We start from the raw sequence: 14,717 nt of genomic DNA on the forward strand, positions 1-14,717 counted from the left end.
AAGAAAACCAGAAGCAGGATGCTAATGCTATACCTGAGTTAACAAGTCATGATAAAGCCCCCTCCTATGACAAACTGGTCCCTAACCCATTGCCAGCAACCCCACCCCCCACCCCACTCCACGTCAATAAAATGCCGCCCACTGTGTCATAATATGGTTCTTGTAAATGTGCATGGGATTTGCTGAAATACTTCAGTTGCGAAGATCTTTTTCTGTGACAGATTTATTGATGGTGTGCAGCTCTTTGTACCATTTTGTGACATTCAGCTAACCTAATTCCATTGACATAGCAGTGCAACAAAAAATGTTTCTGACATAAATATTGCAGCTGATCCTGGTAGGAGTGGGCAATGATGCACATGATTGTCAGCATTCTCCTGATGCTGGTGAGCAGCCTACAAACCTTCAGCTTCCATCCACCCCTACTAGGCAGTGGCAACTCTCTATCGGAAACAGCTAAGTAGGTGGGATTTAACTGAAGTGCAGCAGTTGAAATCTGCTGGTCTTCCCAATAACTACACTGAGCGTGATTGCCATCTACATAAGTTAAGTCAAAAATGAAGATTAGTTTTTGAAGATAAAGCAAACTGTGATTTAACAGGCTAGAAAAGATTTCTAACATTTTTAAATAATTGTAATTAAATACATTTTTTAAAGATTTTTGAAAATAAGTTTGACTGCTTGAATCTGTTGTGTCTTCACGATTCGAATTTCAGCAATTCATATTTTTGTTTGTTTACAAACGTACACCTTGGTGACATAAGTCATGCTGAACCATATTGTGACATTTTGTGACTCTTGTGCATGACACTCTCAGGGCAGAGGTGATGTCCTACAGACAAGATAGCCTTTCTGATTTATTCTCTCTCTCTCAAAACAAAGGGAAAAGTTTGTCAAACGCTTTTTTTGATGACAATGCCCTTAAGTATTTTTTGTGGGCCGTCATACCCTTTATAACCTTTGTATGGACAATGATCGTATATCAAAACTGGGTTACAAGGAAATTACGATTTTGAAGAAAGAGCGTCATCATCGTGTCACTGATTCCTGTAAGTATAGTTCCCTTGAAAATTAACAAAAAATTTGTTTTGCAGATGCTAAATATATTTTCTTAACTAACCTTTGAAAACTTTAAGAGATTCAAAGGCGCATAGATCATGTACCACATGTTAGGGTATTTTTTAGGGAAGGAAATCTGCTGTCCTTACCTGGTCTGGCCTACATGTGACTCCAGACCCACAGCAATGTGGTTGACTCTTAAATGCCCTCTAAACAAGGGCAATTAGGGATGGGCAATAAATGCTAGCCACACCCACATCCCATGAACAAATAAAAAAAAAATTACAAGGAGTTACAGGTTAATATATTTTTAGCCTGATATTCTATATCTACATGTGAAATACAAAGATGGTGTTTGACGAGCATGAGGCGCTCAATGAGAAATTAAGAACAGCGAATGTGACTTAAGTAATTTTTGACCAACAAATTCTTTGCTTACTGACCTGTATTAAGGACTCTTTGTACTGAAAGGCTTTATGCTTCCTGTAGGAACTGTGCCAAAGGAAAATGCCCTGTGTCAACTGTTTGAGAAATACTGTGTGTAAAAAAAGCTGGCACTGTTACTGAAATGGCACGTGTAATTAATGAGTACTGTTTATTCAGAGTAGTGGCTACACTTTAATTATGATCTGTCAGTCTGGGTTTTCTTTGACTGAAGCATATCCAGTTTTTAGCAGTCTCATACAGAGCTGATTCATGCATAATGGCATGTTTTCAAGCAGGAGTCAACCATATTTGACTGTCACCACAATGTTAACATATTCTTAGAGCAAAATAGATGTGTGATCAGAACAGAAATCCATTTCTGAATACGTTGGGTGTCATTTCGCAATTAGTTTGTAAACTTTAAGTAGTAATGTAAACATCCTGAAAATGTTGAGGAGAAAATATTTATTGTTAAAATATGAACTGCTAAGCTGTCAGCTATAAGCTCCAGGTTTTCTTTTACCATTAAGACTCAAAGTCAAAAAAAAGGGTCTTTGAAATTCCAAGTGATATTTCATGAGTTCTTCAGCATAAAACTGGACAGTTTGTTATCTGCCCAGCAAATAGAGAAGGAAACTAGTTCCACCAGTTCTCCATGCCAGAATCAATCTGCCTAATTTCCAATTGTGATTTGGCTGGTTATTTAAATAAGGGTTAGTGAGGATGCAAGCCCCAAATGTATTGTATTTACACTTGCAGTGGAGTACAGATAAATTGGAATGAGGAACGTAAGGTGTAGCTATTGTCAGGATTAGCAGAGACTGGTGTACTGAGGAGCTTTTTCATCTGGAGGCTGCTGAAAGTTTGAGTAGCAATTACTGCAACTGGAAATGACTTGTTTTGGAACAATTAATTCTTTGCATTAAGCGTAGAAAGTCTTGTATTTGCTTATGATAGCTTGTGGGATTTTTAACTCATCTCTTTCCCACTGCTCAATGTTTAGCTTCTCGGGAACAGGAATGGGCATGCTTTCTGCGTCTTGGAGGGAGAAGATGAGAGGGTGGAGGAAAGTAAAGTGAGGCAGCATTTAAAGACCCAAGCCCCTGCCCTGCCCCGCCACACTGTTCAAAAGAGATCTAGGTCAAGACATGCATATTGGAAGAGTTCACCAGCAAAGAAGCAAGTTCTGGCCACCTACTGGAGGAGGACCTACAGCCAAGCTTATTAGCCTACATTGTAGCTGTGATGGTAATGACTACACTCAACCCTTGTGGCAAGGATAATTTGAGTGTACCATTGTAGATCTGTGACATATCAGCCACAGTGACCTACAGGCAGGCATTCATTATTTGTCTGGTACTGTTTTTAGGACAACTGGAAAATTCATCCAGTTTGGTGTCAGGGCAAGACAACTTTCAGCTTTACAGGGTTTCTGGCCTACCCAATGTCCTGGGTGCAAGAGGTGCAAGTTCTTATAATTAACCACTTCACTTTTCCTCAACACAAACGCCCTCCACTCCCCGAAGGTACAGATTGTTGAGTGTGACAACGTGCAAAAGATCCGGCATGTCAATGTGAGATTAGCTGCAGGTTATATTGATGCATTCTGTGGAATTTTGCACCCCTTGAACTGTTTGAGAGAAAATAAATCACTAGATGATGGGTAATGAGGTATAACACCATGTCAAACCCCCTGCAACCAGCATGCATAATAACCCCACTAAAGGATGCCAGAACACCAGATCAGTGTGACATTGAGAGATAGTACCATTCCATTGGCCCTGGATCTGTGCCCACTTTAACCAATGAGATGGCTGTGACGTGCTATGAGTATCTTTCTTTTGAGGGACATATACATAAGTTCTCCATTGCACAGCTCCAGAATGATAAGCAACCTTCTGTTTGACTGCTCCTTCTCCAAATCCCATATCCTCTGCTGACACTAGTTCCTCCCTGGTTGAAGCTAGTGTGTGGGAATCAAAAAGCAAATGACACAGTGGGTGAAATGTTAAGGAAAGCGAGGACAGTGGGGTAGGATTTGTGGATGAACTTGAGTTCCACAACCTCTCTCTGCGTTATTATCATCTCCTTAATCATGGAGGAATAATTTCCTTCTCTGTTGCTCCCCTTCTTCATTAGGATTAATGAGACCGAGAGGGATGTGGAAGGTTATGGTTGGAATGCCAAATTGACTGTGGACATGCATCCTTTAACATGATAGTGGTGCTGCACCACCAACGTTTCCAAATCCCAGAGCTAGAGCAGGTTGCTTTCCCGTAAGCTCCAGAATCTACTCTTCATAGGGATGTGAATTTCTTGATGTCTCAGGGACACTGTGGTCAAGTTTCTCCAAGATTGAGTGTGTTGGTTAAAGGCTAGCAATTTACTGATATCAACCAGGTGACATTCAACAGTTGGTGTAAGAGATCTGATGATATCAGCCAGTCAGAAGAGTTAAGGTTAAAATATGTTCTGTTCAACTCTGCAGAGCATCAGAGAACATAGCTCCAAGTGCGGTGGGGAATGTTCAGAGGGAGCAGTCAATGGTGTCAATGCTGGAATCTTGGGGGGAATGCGAATTGAGGGTACTGGCGGTGGGAGGGCACTGTGACTGTGAGAGGGGGCTGTGGGATGCAGTAGGGTGGAGAGTGAGAGTCCGAGTGTGGTGGGAGTAGGTCTCATCTGGGGCATTGATGGAGGAGATGAGTTTAACACAGATATTGGGAGTGGGCAATGTCAAGGGAAAGGGTACTGTGATAGGTGTGGGCTCATTGAGGAGGGAAGGCATTTGAAGGGTGAGGATGATGTGCTGTAGAGTGATGGGAGGAGGTTCAAGGGTGGCCGATGGGAGGGTCAAGGTAACACTGGGGGAAGGGGTTGCTTACAGGAGGAGGGTAGAAGGTGTCGGAGACGGTTTAGAAGGTAACGCACACCATCCTGAGGCAAAGGCTAATCAGGCTGTTGACGCCTTTGATGTCCAACAGAAAAATTGCCATTGGAGGGCCATTGGGTGGGTGGGGCTGAAGGCCAGCTCAACTGGCCAGCTGAAGGAGAACCTTGATAATATATCGTGACAAGACATGGGTCTCTATAGGATCCAAAGGGCAGTGGAGGGAAGGGGAATAGCGTGAGTGGGAGGCTTCTGGCACTTGGCTCACAAGAGCCTTGGCAAATAATGATGCCACTATGCACAGGCATGATTAAAGGGGAACATAGACTTGGTCCCCCCGGGAGTGTGTGGGGGGGTGAAATGGGAGTGTGCACAGCCAATAACACAAGCAGCAGCAAGAAAAACCCATGAGACCTCCATGAATTGCAATGATTAAAATATTAACAAAGGTGCAACAACTATATACAATGATCGTACACTCATGCCACCAGTGTGAACTTAATGCTTCTTAATTTTTCTTACCCAACCACTACATCCAGATGCTTCCCTGAGACAGAATGCTGACTGCTGTGCCCTGTTGCCTTTGATTACTTTGGTGGGCATTCTCTGGAGATCCGAGGGCTCGAGGGCCCCAGCCTTCTTTGGGTGACCTGCTCTGGGGCAGGCGCACCCTCAGCGGTCTCAGAGGCTGCAGATGAATGGGTCACAGGCAGAGGGGACTCAGAACGCATGGAGACCCTTGAAGAGCCCTGGGAGGAAGCCCCAGGGGTGTGTGCCTGATGCTCCTCCTCCCTTTGGGTGCTTGAGGGCCTCTCCTGACTCTTTGAGGAGACAGGACACCTGGAGGGAGATTGAGGTATCCCGTCCCCCTCTCGCATAGCCTCTGCAACACGGAACAGTTAACTACCAAGTTATTGTTCAAATTCAAACCAGGCAGTCAGATCAATCAGAGTCGACTTGCCTGGTTTGAATTTGAACAATAGCTTGACAGCTAACTGTCCCCTGCTGCATTCTCCATGGCAACATCTCTACCAATCCGAGTCCACTTGCCAACCAATCAGCATTCTCTTCTCATGCAGTGTAAATTGTTGTTCCCTTTACTGTTGGTAATCTTGTGATTTATCTTGATGAGTGCAAGATGAAAAGCTTAGGCAACATGTCTCTTTTTTCAGCAACACTCAAGTTCTGTACTACCAAACAACTAATTGTGCAGTTGGGAATCTAAAACTACTATGAAGTTTCAGAGAGAATGTAGAGGGATTGGATTGGATTTTATTGGATTGATGACCAGTTGGATTTACTTATAGTTTTGTATTTTGACAGATTATTATTAAGTATTTACTGTAAATCAACTTCTAGTGTACTTTGTGTTGGTATACCAGCATTTCAAAGGTATAACAGTAAATAAATGGGTTTAAGCACTACAATTAATATAATATCAGTTCCCTGTGGCTGCAAACCCTGAAAAATCAATCATTTCATCAGAAACCCTTGAAATAATGAAAATGGAATTTTGGTCTTTAATTTTTATGATCCTAGATAAATTTATTCTGAATCTAAAATGACATCTGTGTTTCTGAAATGTCTATACAGAGATATCCTCCAGATTGTGGCAAAGCCAATTGGCTGGATTTTCAAATCTGAGTAAGTGAACCTGAAGCCTGGATAATTTCCAGGTCCTGATTCACCGCTGTGTCAGTATCAATTCCCGGCGCTATTTTCAAATGTGAAATGCTTAATTTACCTTGCCGAGTTTGGTACCCAATCAGCGGCACCGGCAGTAGCCTGGTGGAGAGTCCTTTGAAAAGATGAGCAGCAGCCATGACTTGGACATGTCACAGGAGCGTGCTGATTGGGCTGGCCCTGGCATGGGCAGCAACAAGGTTTTCAAATGCCTCTCTTCAGCCATTGACAGAGACAGTTGCGAGAGGTAACAAATTCCTTTCCTGGATCCAGCAGAAGAAAACCATCTCATGAGACCGAAGGGGCCTAGTTGGAGGTCGCTACTTAGGTCAGCAGTAGAGGTGTCACACGGAGGGCGTGGGTTCAGTGTCACAAGTGGTTCAATGCTGGTTAAGATCTGGGAGGTGAGAGCCAGGCAGCACCTGGGTGACGGCCTCTTATTTTATGCAGCAGATTGAGTGCCCATACTTCCTCCTAACATTTTCAGCACAAGTGCCTGGTTGCATCATTGGGATGTCAGCTACCACCACATAAGGGATGTGACTGAGAAGGGGGCATCTCTTCTCTTCCATCTCAGGAGGCACCAGACTGCTCTGCAGTATCACCTTCGTTCTCCTCTTCCTCTTCTTCTTCTTCACTCTCACTGTCTTCCTGCTAGGAAGAGTGGCATACCATGCCCTCCTTTTCATCCAACTCCAGTCCTCTTTATGTTATTAAGTTGTGCAGCATGCAGCAATGATCACAATGTGAGATACCTTGGCTGATTTATACTGGAGGGCACCACCTGACCAATGAAGACAACGGAAGCGCACATTCAAGATGCCAATGGCCTGTTCAGTGCAGGTACATATTAATGGATGTCTGGTTGTAGTGCCTCTCTCCATGCATATCTAAGTGGCAGCTGAGAGTCAGGAGCCACCCCTTCATGGGATAATCCTTATCCCCCAGCAGCGATGCACCGAGCCTGGATGCTGGCCTGAAGAGGTAAGACACCTGGGACTCTCACAGGATGAAGAAATCATGACAGTTGCCTGGTAATCGAGCGCAGACCCGCAAGATGAGCTTCCCGTGGTCACAGGCCAGTTGGACATTCAGTGAGTGGAAACCTTTTCTGTTCAAGAATCTGGCAGGCCAATCTGTTGGTGCCTTGATGACTACATGGATGTAATTGTTGATCCCCTGGATCTCAGAGGACATTGGGCTTTTCTACCATTGATGGATTTCCTGTGTCTGCGCTGGCCCATCTGTCTCAACATGGATGTATTCCCCCCCACCCTCTGGAATAAGGCAGGCGAGACCTGCCTGATGGTGTGATGAGCTGGTGATGTGAGATGCCATCAAAATCCACAGCTGATTCCTGGAACAACCTCAACATGGTTGACAGTTGCGGGTAGGGGAGGGCCCTGGGATTCACGAAACATCAGGTCATTGTAGACCAGAGCCCAAGACCATCTGCCTGGATAGGTGCAGTCTCCTGTGACACTGGCACTCTGTCAGTTGTAGGTAGTTGAGTCGTGAGCGGTACACTTAATGTCTTGCGTAGCACCTTCTTCCCTTTGCAGCCCCTCCCTGTGCTCTTCTGGCTCCTGTCTGACTAGGAGGATGCCTCTGCTGAAGCTGCTTCTCGCTACCCTATACACTGTCAGTAGCCTGCTCCCACTTCCACTCCCTCAGCTGGTGCTCATCTGTTCACTAGGTTTTCCTCTGCCAGGCTCTGCTGCCCAAGTGATGCCAGTAACCTGACACCACTCTTGGGACACTCTCTCTCACTGTCACTAAGTATAATCCTCACAATACCAGTGATGACAACTCTGTGACACTGGTTGTGCAGCAGAGCTTCATTCTCTCTCTTTTAAATGAGTTGACCAGTGTATCCACTGGCCTTGGTGGCACCCCACTGTGTTCACACCAGCTGCACCCTGGCCTGTGCCAGACACTGTGTGTTCCCATGCCTGTTGATTGAAATTTCAAGAATGCTTCTCTGTGGCCTGTTACAAGCTCATTACTGAGCTCAACGAGCACTTAATTGGACGTATGTGGGTTTTGGAATACTGCCCCCCCCACCACAACTTCCACCCTCCCTTTGCAAATCGCATCATTATCTGGATCAGCAGGATTTAGTGCTGCCCTCTGGGAGCACAGTTTTCAAATTGCTCCTGCACCCATTCCTGCCCCCACTAGCATTTGAAAATCCAGCCCCTACTGTAGTTGGTCAGCAAATACCCCGAAGGGCCTAGATGCTTAGCTGGTGAATATATTGAAGACTATAGATTTTCCTGCACTAAGAGATATGGGAAAAGGACTGGAAAGTAGAATTGATAAAGAAGTTCAACCATGACCTATTGAATGGTGGTGCAGACTTGAGCAGCTGAACAGCCTACTCCTGCTCCTATTTCTTATGCACTTATGTATTTATGTTCCAATGTGACTGGCTCTATGTAAATAGCTTACATCAAGATTCTAATGTGAATTTCTGCTCTCAGTGTACTTTTGGTTGGATGGTGTTTCTTTTGAGCTACCAAAAAAGTTTGTTTCCATCAGGTTCCTGTCAGGGTCATTTCATATTGATTCATCTTTGTGATGGCTTCCAAAACTGTAATTCTTCAGCAAGTGATTTGTCCAAATTCAGGGTGATTTATTAGACTTGGGCTACACTATGCCTGTTAGCAGAACAGGATAAAATCCAGTTTCAGCTGCTCTGCGTATTTTTCTCCTCTTCCCATCCATTTCCAAATGATTGTTTTCACTTTGGACTCCCTGCATCATTGATGACCTGACCAACATCAGAAACTCACCGTGTGGGAAATTGGCATAAAGCCATATCCTGCTGCCATGTAGTGCGCCAGTGTGCCAATTTATATACTAGCTGGTCCAGCTGTCTAGCATTAACAGAACTTTTAAGCATTATACTTCATTGCATTGGTTTTAGTCCATTAGTTACAGTGGGGCACTCTGCCTGTGTGCAATTATGTAAATAAAATCGAAATGTGGGAGAGAAGTGGCGTAATGGGCTAGAATAGGAATGCACAGCATCAGTACCGTTGTGTTGCTGAGATTCAGAAGAGTGGACCGAATGAAATACATTTTATTTCTACTATTTTCAACCTCGGTTTTTCAATTTGTACGCTTAATTAGCCTTATGCATGTTTCAGGCCGGGGGGAGGTGGTGGGCAGGGCAGGCTGCTTGCACATGTATCTGCCAGTTGCCTATGTATGGACCTGTGTGAGTATTGCATGATGGGCCTTGCGGGTAAAGGAAGCTTCTGAGATGCCTGGCACCCCCACCCCCGCCTTTTTCAACAGCAGTTTATATTTATATAGAACATAACGCAATAAAATGTCCTAAGGCGCTGCTTCATAGGAGCGTTATCAGACAAAATTTGGCATCAAGCCACATTAGGAGGTTAGGACAGATGACCAAAAGCTTGTTCAGAGTGGTATGTTTTAAGGAGTTTCCTTAAGAAGGACAGAGAGGTGGAACTGAAAACATATCTTTCTATTCACACACTCTTCTTGTCTCTTAAATGTTTAATTTCTCTCATTATGCTTCCTATTTCCTCTTGTTAATAGCACTTTGACCATCTTCTGTCTTCCCCATTTATGCACTTTACAGACCAGCAAGGTACAGCAGGTAGAAATGGAAAAGCTGGAAAATGGAACCAGATCCCATCGCCTAGATACCTCGGAGAGAGACAAAGCGGGTTAACCCCAGGAATACAGAGTGATCTCCAAGCATTGTGTCTGATGGAGAGTCACCACCTCAAACACAAAGCTATCTCTTTTGTTTCTCCCCTGCAGTTGGGGGGGGGGGGGGGGGGGGCACGCATCCCACCTCGCCATCATCTCCTGCCATAGAGAAAATGAGAGCTAACTTTAATATATGACGATATTAAAATTAATAATAAGGCTAGTGGCCTGCAAAGTGCACGATAGAATGCTTCTCAAGTATTGCTGAATTTTTCCAGCACTTACTTTTGTTTTTAAGTTTCCAGTATCTTCAGTTATCTTTTAAGCTGTTTGAGGCTTGTATTTTTGCATAGATTTTCTTCAAGTAGGTGACATAAAAAGTGCACTCAGTTCACGGTAGTAACATATGTGGATTCTGTTTAACGTACTCTACCTGTAAATTAAGGGAAGTTGGCCTTCAGTTCTCTCTTCATCAATCCAATGCTTGCCCCAGAGGGTAGACCTGGAATTCTTGTGTGCTACTGCCATTACTGGGCTGTACTGAAAGACTTTATTCATTGCCCAAAAGCTTTGACTTCTTGAATTACCACACCCCAGACTTATACTTGCAAACTCTTCTGTTTTTCTTTCATTACCAGGATTCCCTGAGTGAGCAGCTCAGTAATTCAAAGGCCATTTTGGCTGTTGAAGCCCACAGCAATCTGCAGACAATGTTTCCAGAGGGACACACGTGCTGCTCGCAGGCTACTTTCACTAATGGACAATTATGTCTCGAGTATTTGACTGAGCAGAGGGCAGAACATATTTCGACATAACTTTTTTTTTAAGAAAGTATGTTTTTTTGAGCTTTCTGAAAATCCTGTTTTCAGAAGGTATTATATATTTGTTCATACATCGCAATTTGTTTGGAATCCTTTCTGTTTGTTACAATAGGATTCACACTGGTTACCTGAAGGTTTTAAAGTACATCTGTTCATTCAGTTTTTTTTTGAATGTATGAGATTTCAGGAATGAGACAGTCATTGTATACCAGACTTGAGCACCTCTGAGACATTACAGTAAATGACCTGTGTATTAACCTCCATTTGGAAATTGGTAAGACATTGCTCTGTTCCTTCGCCACTGATTGACCATGTCCTTCTTGGCAATTGCCTCTCTCTTAATCTCACACAAAGTGGTGAGTAAACATTAAAAAGCAGCTCAATCAATGCTGGCTCAGGAGCCTATATTTACGCTTTATTTGGGCATCTGTTTACATTGATTATCCAAGAAGTACACGACAGAAGTCACGAGCAAATTAATATATCTACCTGAATATATGAAAATATATTGGGAACTAGGACATATCAGTTACATAATATTGCATTTTGAACAATCCTCCTGTTTCAAGATACTTAATGACATTTCCCTGCGACTAGAATATGCTGAATTTCGTTTATGTTGAGTGTAAGTTGAAACTCAAATAGTTTTACTATGAATTTGGAAAGTGCATTGTGAAAAACTTGAAAAGTGATTAATTGGCTCTGGATCTGAACAGCGTTGAACAAAACATGCCTAATTCGAAGGCCAAATAAATGAGATTCGGTATTTGAATTAGTATTCTGGCAGGCTATACTGTAAACACATGTAATATGTTAAGGTGCAAGTTTATTAATCAGTTAACAAAAGTGGTGGTACGTTTTTAAACTTAAGTAATTTTGGCACCTGCTGCAAATGGTCCAAATGTCTTTACATTTTGTTGCTGTTACTCCATTCAGACATTTGGAAAAATTATTCTAAAAAATATAATTATCGTTCGAAGTCTATTAAGTGAGCTGAAGTCAGTTTGTTGCACTTGCCAGCAAATCTGGAATAATGAATAACTGAGATGATCTAGAATGACTCTCAACCTTTTTACTGTATGACAATTTACATTTAATTTTTCTTCCTCATGTCATTTTAAGTGACAGTGCTTTTACATTGAAACAACATTGACAGAATGCTACTACTGCATGGTTGGTATTGTCATTTTAGAGAGGTTCATGTTGTTCTTACACTAGCAATGGGTAGGAGTAAAATAAATGTAAACAATTTGTTTAATGCTGAAATAAACATGGTGCTGAGATATCCTCAAATCTGATCTGTTTCCTCTTTCAATCATGCAACGAAGACATTGTAATTTCATATCTCCTTTTAACCATGCGTTATTTGACTTTTTTGTAACACTTTTTAAAATTTAAAACCTTCCCCAGAGAGTTAATTAAAGCAGCACTGTCGGTACTTGGCAAGACTGTCCATTTAACATAGGCAGCAAGTCTTTTGTCAGTTTGTTGCCAAGATTTGGGCTGGATTTCAGGCAGATAAATCAAGTTGTCTTTGCTTGGCTTCCACTTCCATGCAAAATCCTGTGCTACTGGCTGCAGAGGCTGGGGGGCGTGAGCTTCATTCTTGTGGTTGTGGTCACTAATGTAGACTTCTTTTTCACAGACTGCTGAAAGGCTGTGGAGGGCAGGAGTCCTGCTAGTTCATTACATTCCCAACATAGAAATGCATCTCTCACATCCAGCCGGCTAACAGTGAGGTAAGTGCATTGCTTTTTTAAGTTTTTAACTACCGATTGCACTGAACAGGAAATATTTTTAAAAGTGCTACAGCATGGTCTATAAATCCTGAGAGTTTGTTCGGCTGAAAACAGTTCAGTTAAGCTTGGCAGTTCTTTCTGCTTTTGGGAAAAAATGAAAATTACTTAATGGAAAAGATTTGAAATATTTCTGGTTTTTACATTTGTGATGTCCTGCCACATTATGGTGTCCTTGTGATAATGTTTAGATAGTAGTATCAGCTTCATCCTTCCTGCAGGTTTATACTAGCAGAGTTCTTAAAACTTTCCTGTTAAAGCATGAGCCACAGAAAGTTTTATTCAGCTGCTGCATAGCTAGTCTTTGATATGACTGCTGTCATTTTTATTCAGCTCCGTGGGTGCTTTCTAGCATTGCAACGGAGAGCTTTCAATGTATCCCATTCCATGTGCTGGCCAAAATAGACTTCAGTTCAAATATTAAACTCCTGATTGGCAAGGCTCTTCCAGTGCACTGGTGTGCACTAAGTACGTCAAGGTGGCATGATCATGGCATTTCAGATTGTAAATATCTACAGTGCTCCAGTTTTGTTGGTCTAGTCAGTAGAATGGTGACTCTGCAGAGCTTTGTCTGTTCCTGGGCTTTTATTTCTCCTGGTACTCTGGCTATGCAAGAGCGGGTAATAAAGATCTAAATCCAAAAGTTATTACTGCTCCATTAATAATGATCAGAAATTATTATGCAGAATAATTAGTTCTTAATCCACATTTAAAAATAAACATAGTGTTCATCCACTATGGCTTTTGTTGGATTCCAAATCTATTCTTTGTGTTTCTTGCTGACATTTCTTATTGTTTGGTAAATATCTCTTGTTTATTTTGCTGGGCCAGCACAAGCATGTGCTTAATTTCTCTTTGCCTTTTTAAGTGTAAGTTAAAATTCCCAGCCCTTATTACAGGACTGGATGATGACAGCTCTGGTTTGATTGAATGATCATGTCTTGCCTGCTTTTCATAGGTAATATTGGTTTTGTAAAAATGTATAGCACTAGAAATGCCAGGTCAGATTTAGGGTTTTGTGCCAGTGTGTTTAATAATTAAAAATTTTAAAATCTTGCTCTAGACTAAAAACTTGGAATGCAGACTACACCTAGAGCTATCCTTGCATCTCTTCCAGAGTCAAAATGTTTAATTAGCTGAACTGAGAGTCTGTCATATCTAATTATTGCCTCTTCAGCAGCCTTCAAGATTCACTGTGCGCTACGGCAATATACTCTTCACATTTTGTAACACCGATTTTTTTTTTAACTGCAGACCCATGAAATGTTTTTTTTCTCTAAATGGCAAACTGAATGGGGGAAAATAAATCAGTATCTAATATGTACCTTTTATCATCACATGCCTTTTTATAGGGTGTCAAGTGGGTGTGGAGGTGCATGACATTCAGATTATGCAAATATACCAATCTCTTGGCACTTCTCCAGTACTTCATTATTATGACTGCTGTAATTCCATGTATTTGCTGAATTTGCAGCTCAAGATTGAAACGCATCATGTCAATACTACAAATGTGTTGCTCCCGATGAATAGTTGCAAATTATTGTCTGCTCAGAATGAACTTCATGAAATGAGTGAGAGTCATACTAATGCAAAGAGACCACATTTTCCCTCGTGTACTGGACAGTTCATTTACTGTGTTATGCTTTACTACAGGCAAAGTAGGCCTTGGTTTGTAGAGAAGTGGTGAGAAATTGGGATGGTTAGCGCCTGTTGTATGGTCACTATGAGCGAAATTTTACGGCAGCAGGATTTTACGTTCCCGCCGAAGCCAATGAGGTTTAGAATGTCTCGCCGCATTTTACGGCCCCATCCCCGCCAAAACGGGGCTGTAAAATTCTGCCCTATGACTGTGTTAGAACTCATGGGTGAATGGAGGCGGATGCCGTATTGGTGCAGGCACACCCAGTGAATGGCTGGCAAATGTATACAGAGGAGGCACATCATGATGTAAATCAGCATGCAATGCTGGTTTGATGCCACTGTTGTCAATTTGGAACTCAACCCTCCAGAAAACAGCCTCTTTCAACCCCACGTAGCTGAACACAGGCTTAGCAACTGGAAGGTACCTCCACCCAGCCCACCCTCCACAGGCACTGTTTAGAGAGATCAGCAACTACGTATATATTAATCGCTGCTTGATTTCTTCTCATTGTTGTTATGGTTCTTCCTATAAAGTAGCATCTTGGTCCCAAGAGTCAGCTTTATATTATTTCATGTATGTTTTGTGAACCAGTCAAAGGTGGTAGCTGCTTTCCCTATGGGTGTGTCAAATTCTGCATCAAGAGTCAGATTGTCTGTCACTGTGGACCCAAGGTAACAGAATTTACTAACCACTTCCAGCGGGGTGTTAGTTAA

General features: G+C 42.4%; 1 protein-coding gene across 6 annotated transcripts in view; it reads left to right on the forward strand.

Annotated features, from left to right (window-relative positions):
- The window catches only part of znf469 (zinc finger protein 469), a 1,056,360-nt gene that overhangs the window by 774,768 nt on the left and 266,875 nt on the right, over positions 1-14,717 (forward strand). For all 6 annotated transcript variants that reach the window (XR_013576938.1, XR_013576939.1, XM_078544423.1 and 3 more), the window contains one exon: positions 12,212-12,305. The gene's annotated coding sequence lies outside the window, so the exon portion shown is untranslated. The remainder of the gene's footprint in view (positions 1-12,211; positions 12,306-14,717) is intronic.

Source organism: Cetorhinus maximus, chromosome 6 (assembly GCF_964194155.1).
Source record: "Cetorhinus maximus chromosome 6, sCetMax3.hap1.1, whole genome shotgun sequence".
Lineage (NCBI taxonomy): Eukaryota > Metazoa > Chordata > Chondrichthyes > Lamniformes > Cetorhinidae > Cetorhinus > Cetorhinus maximus.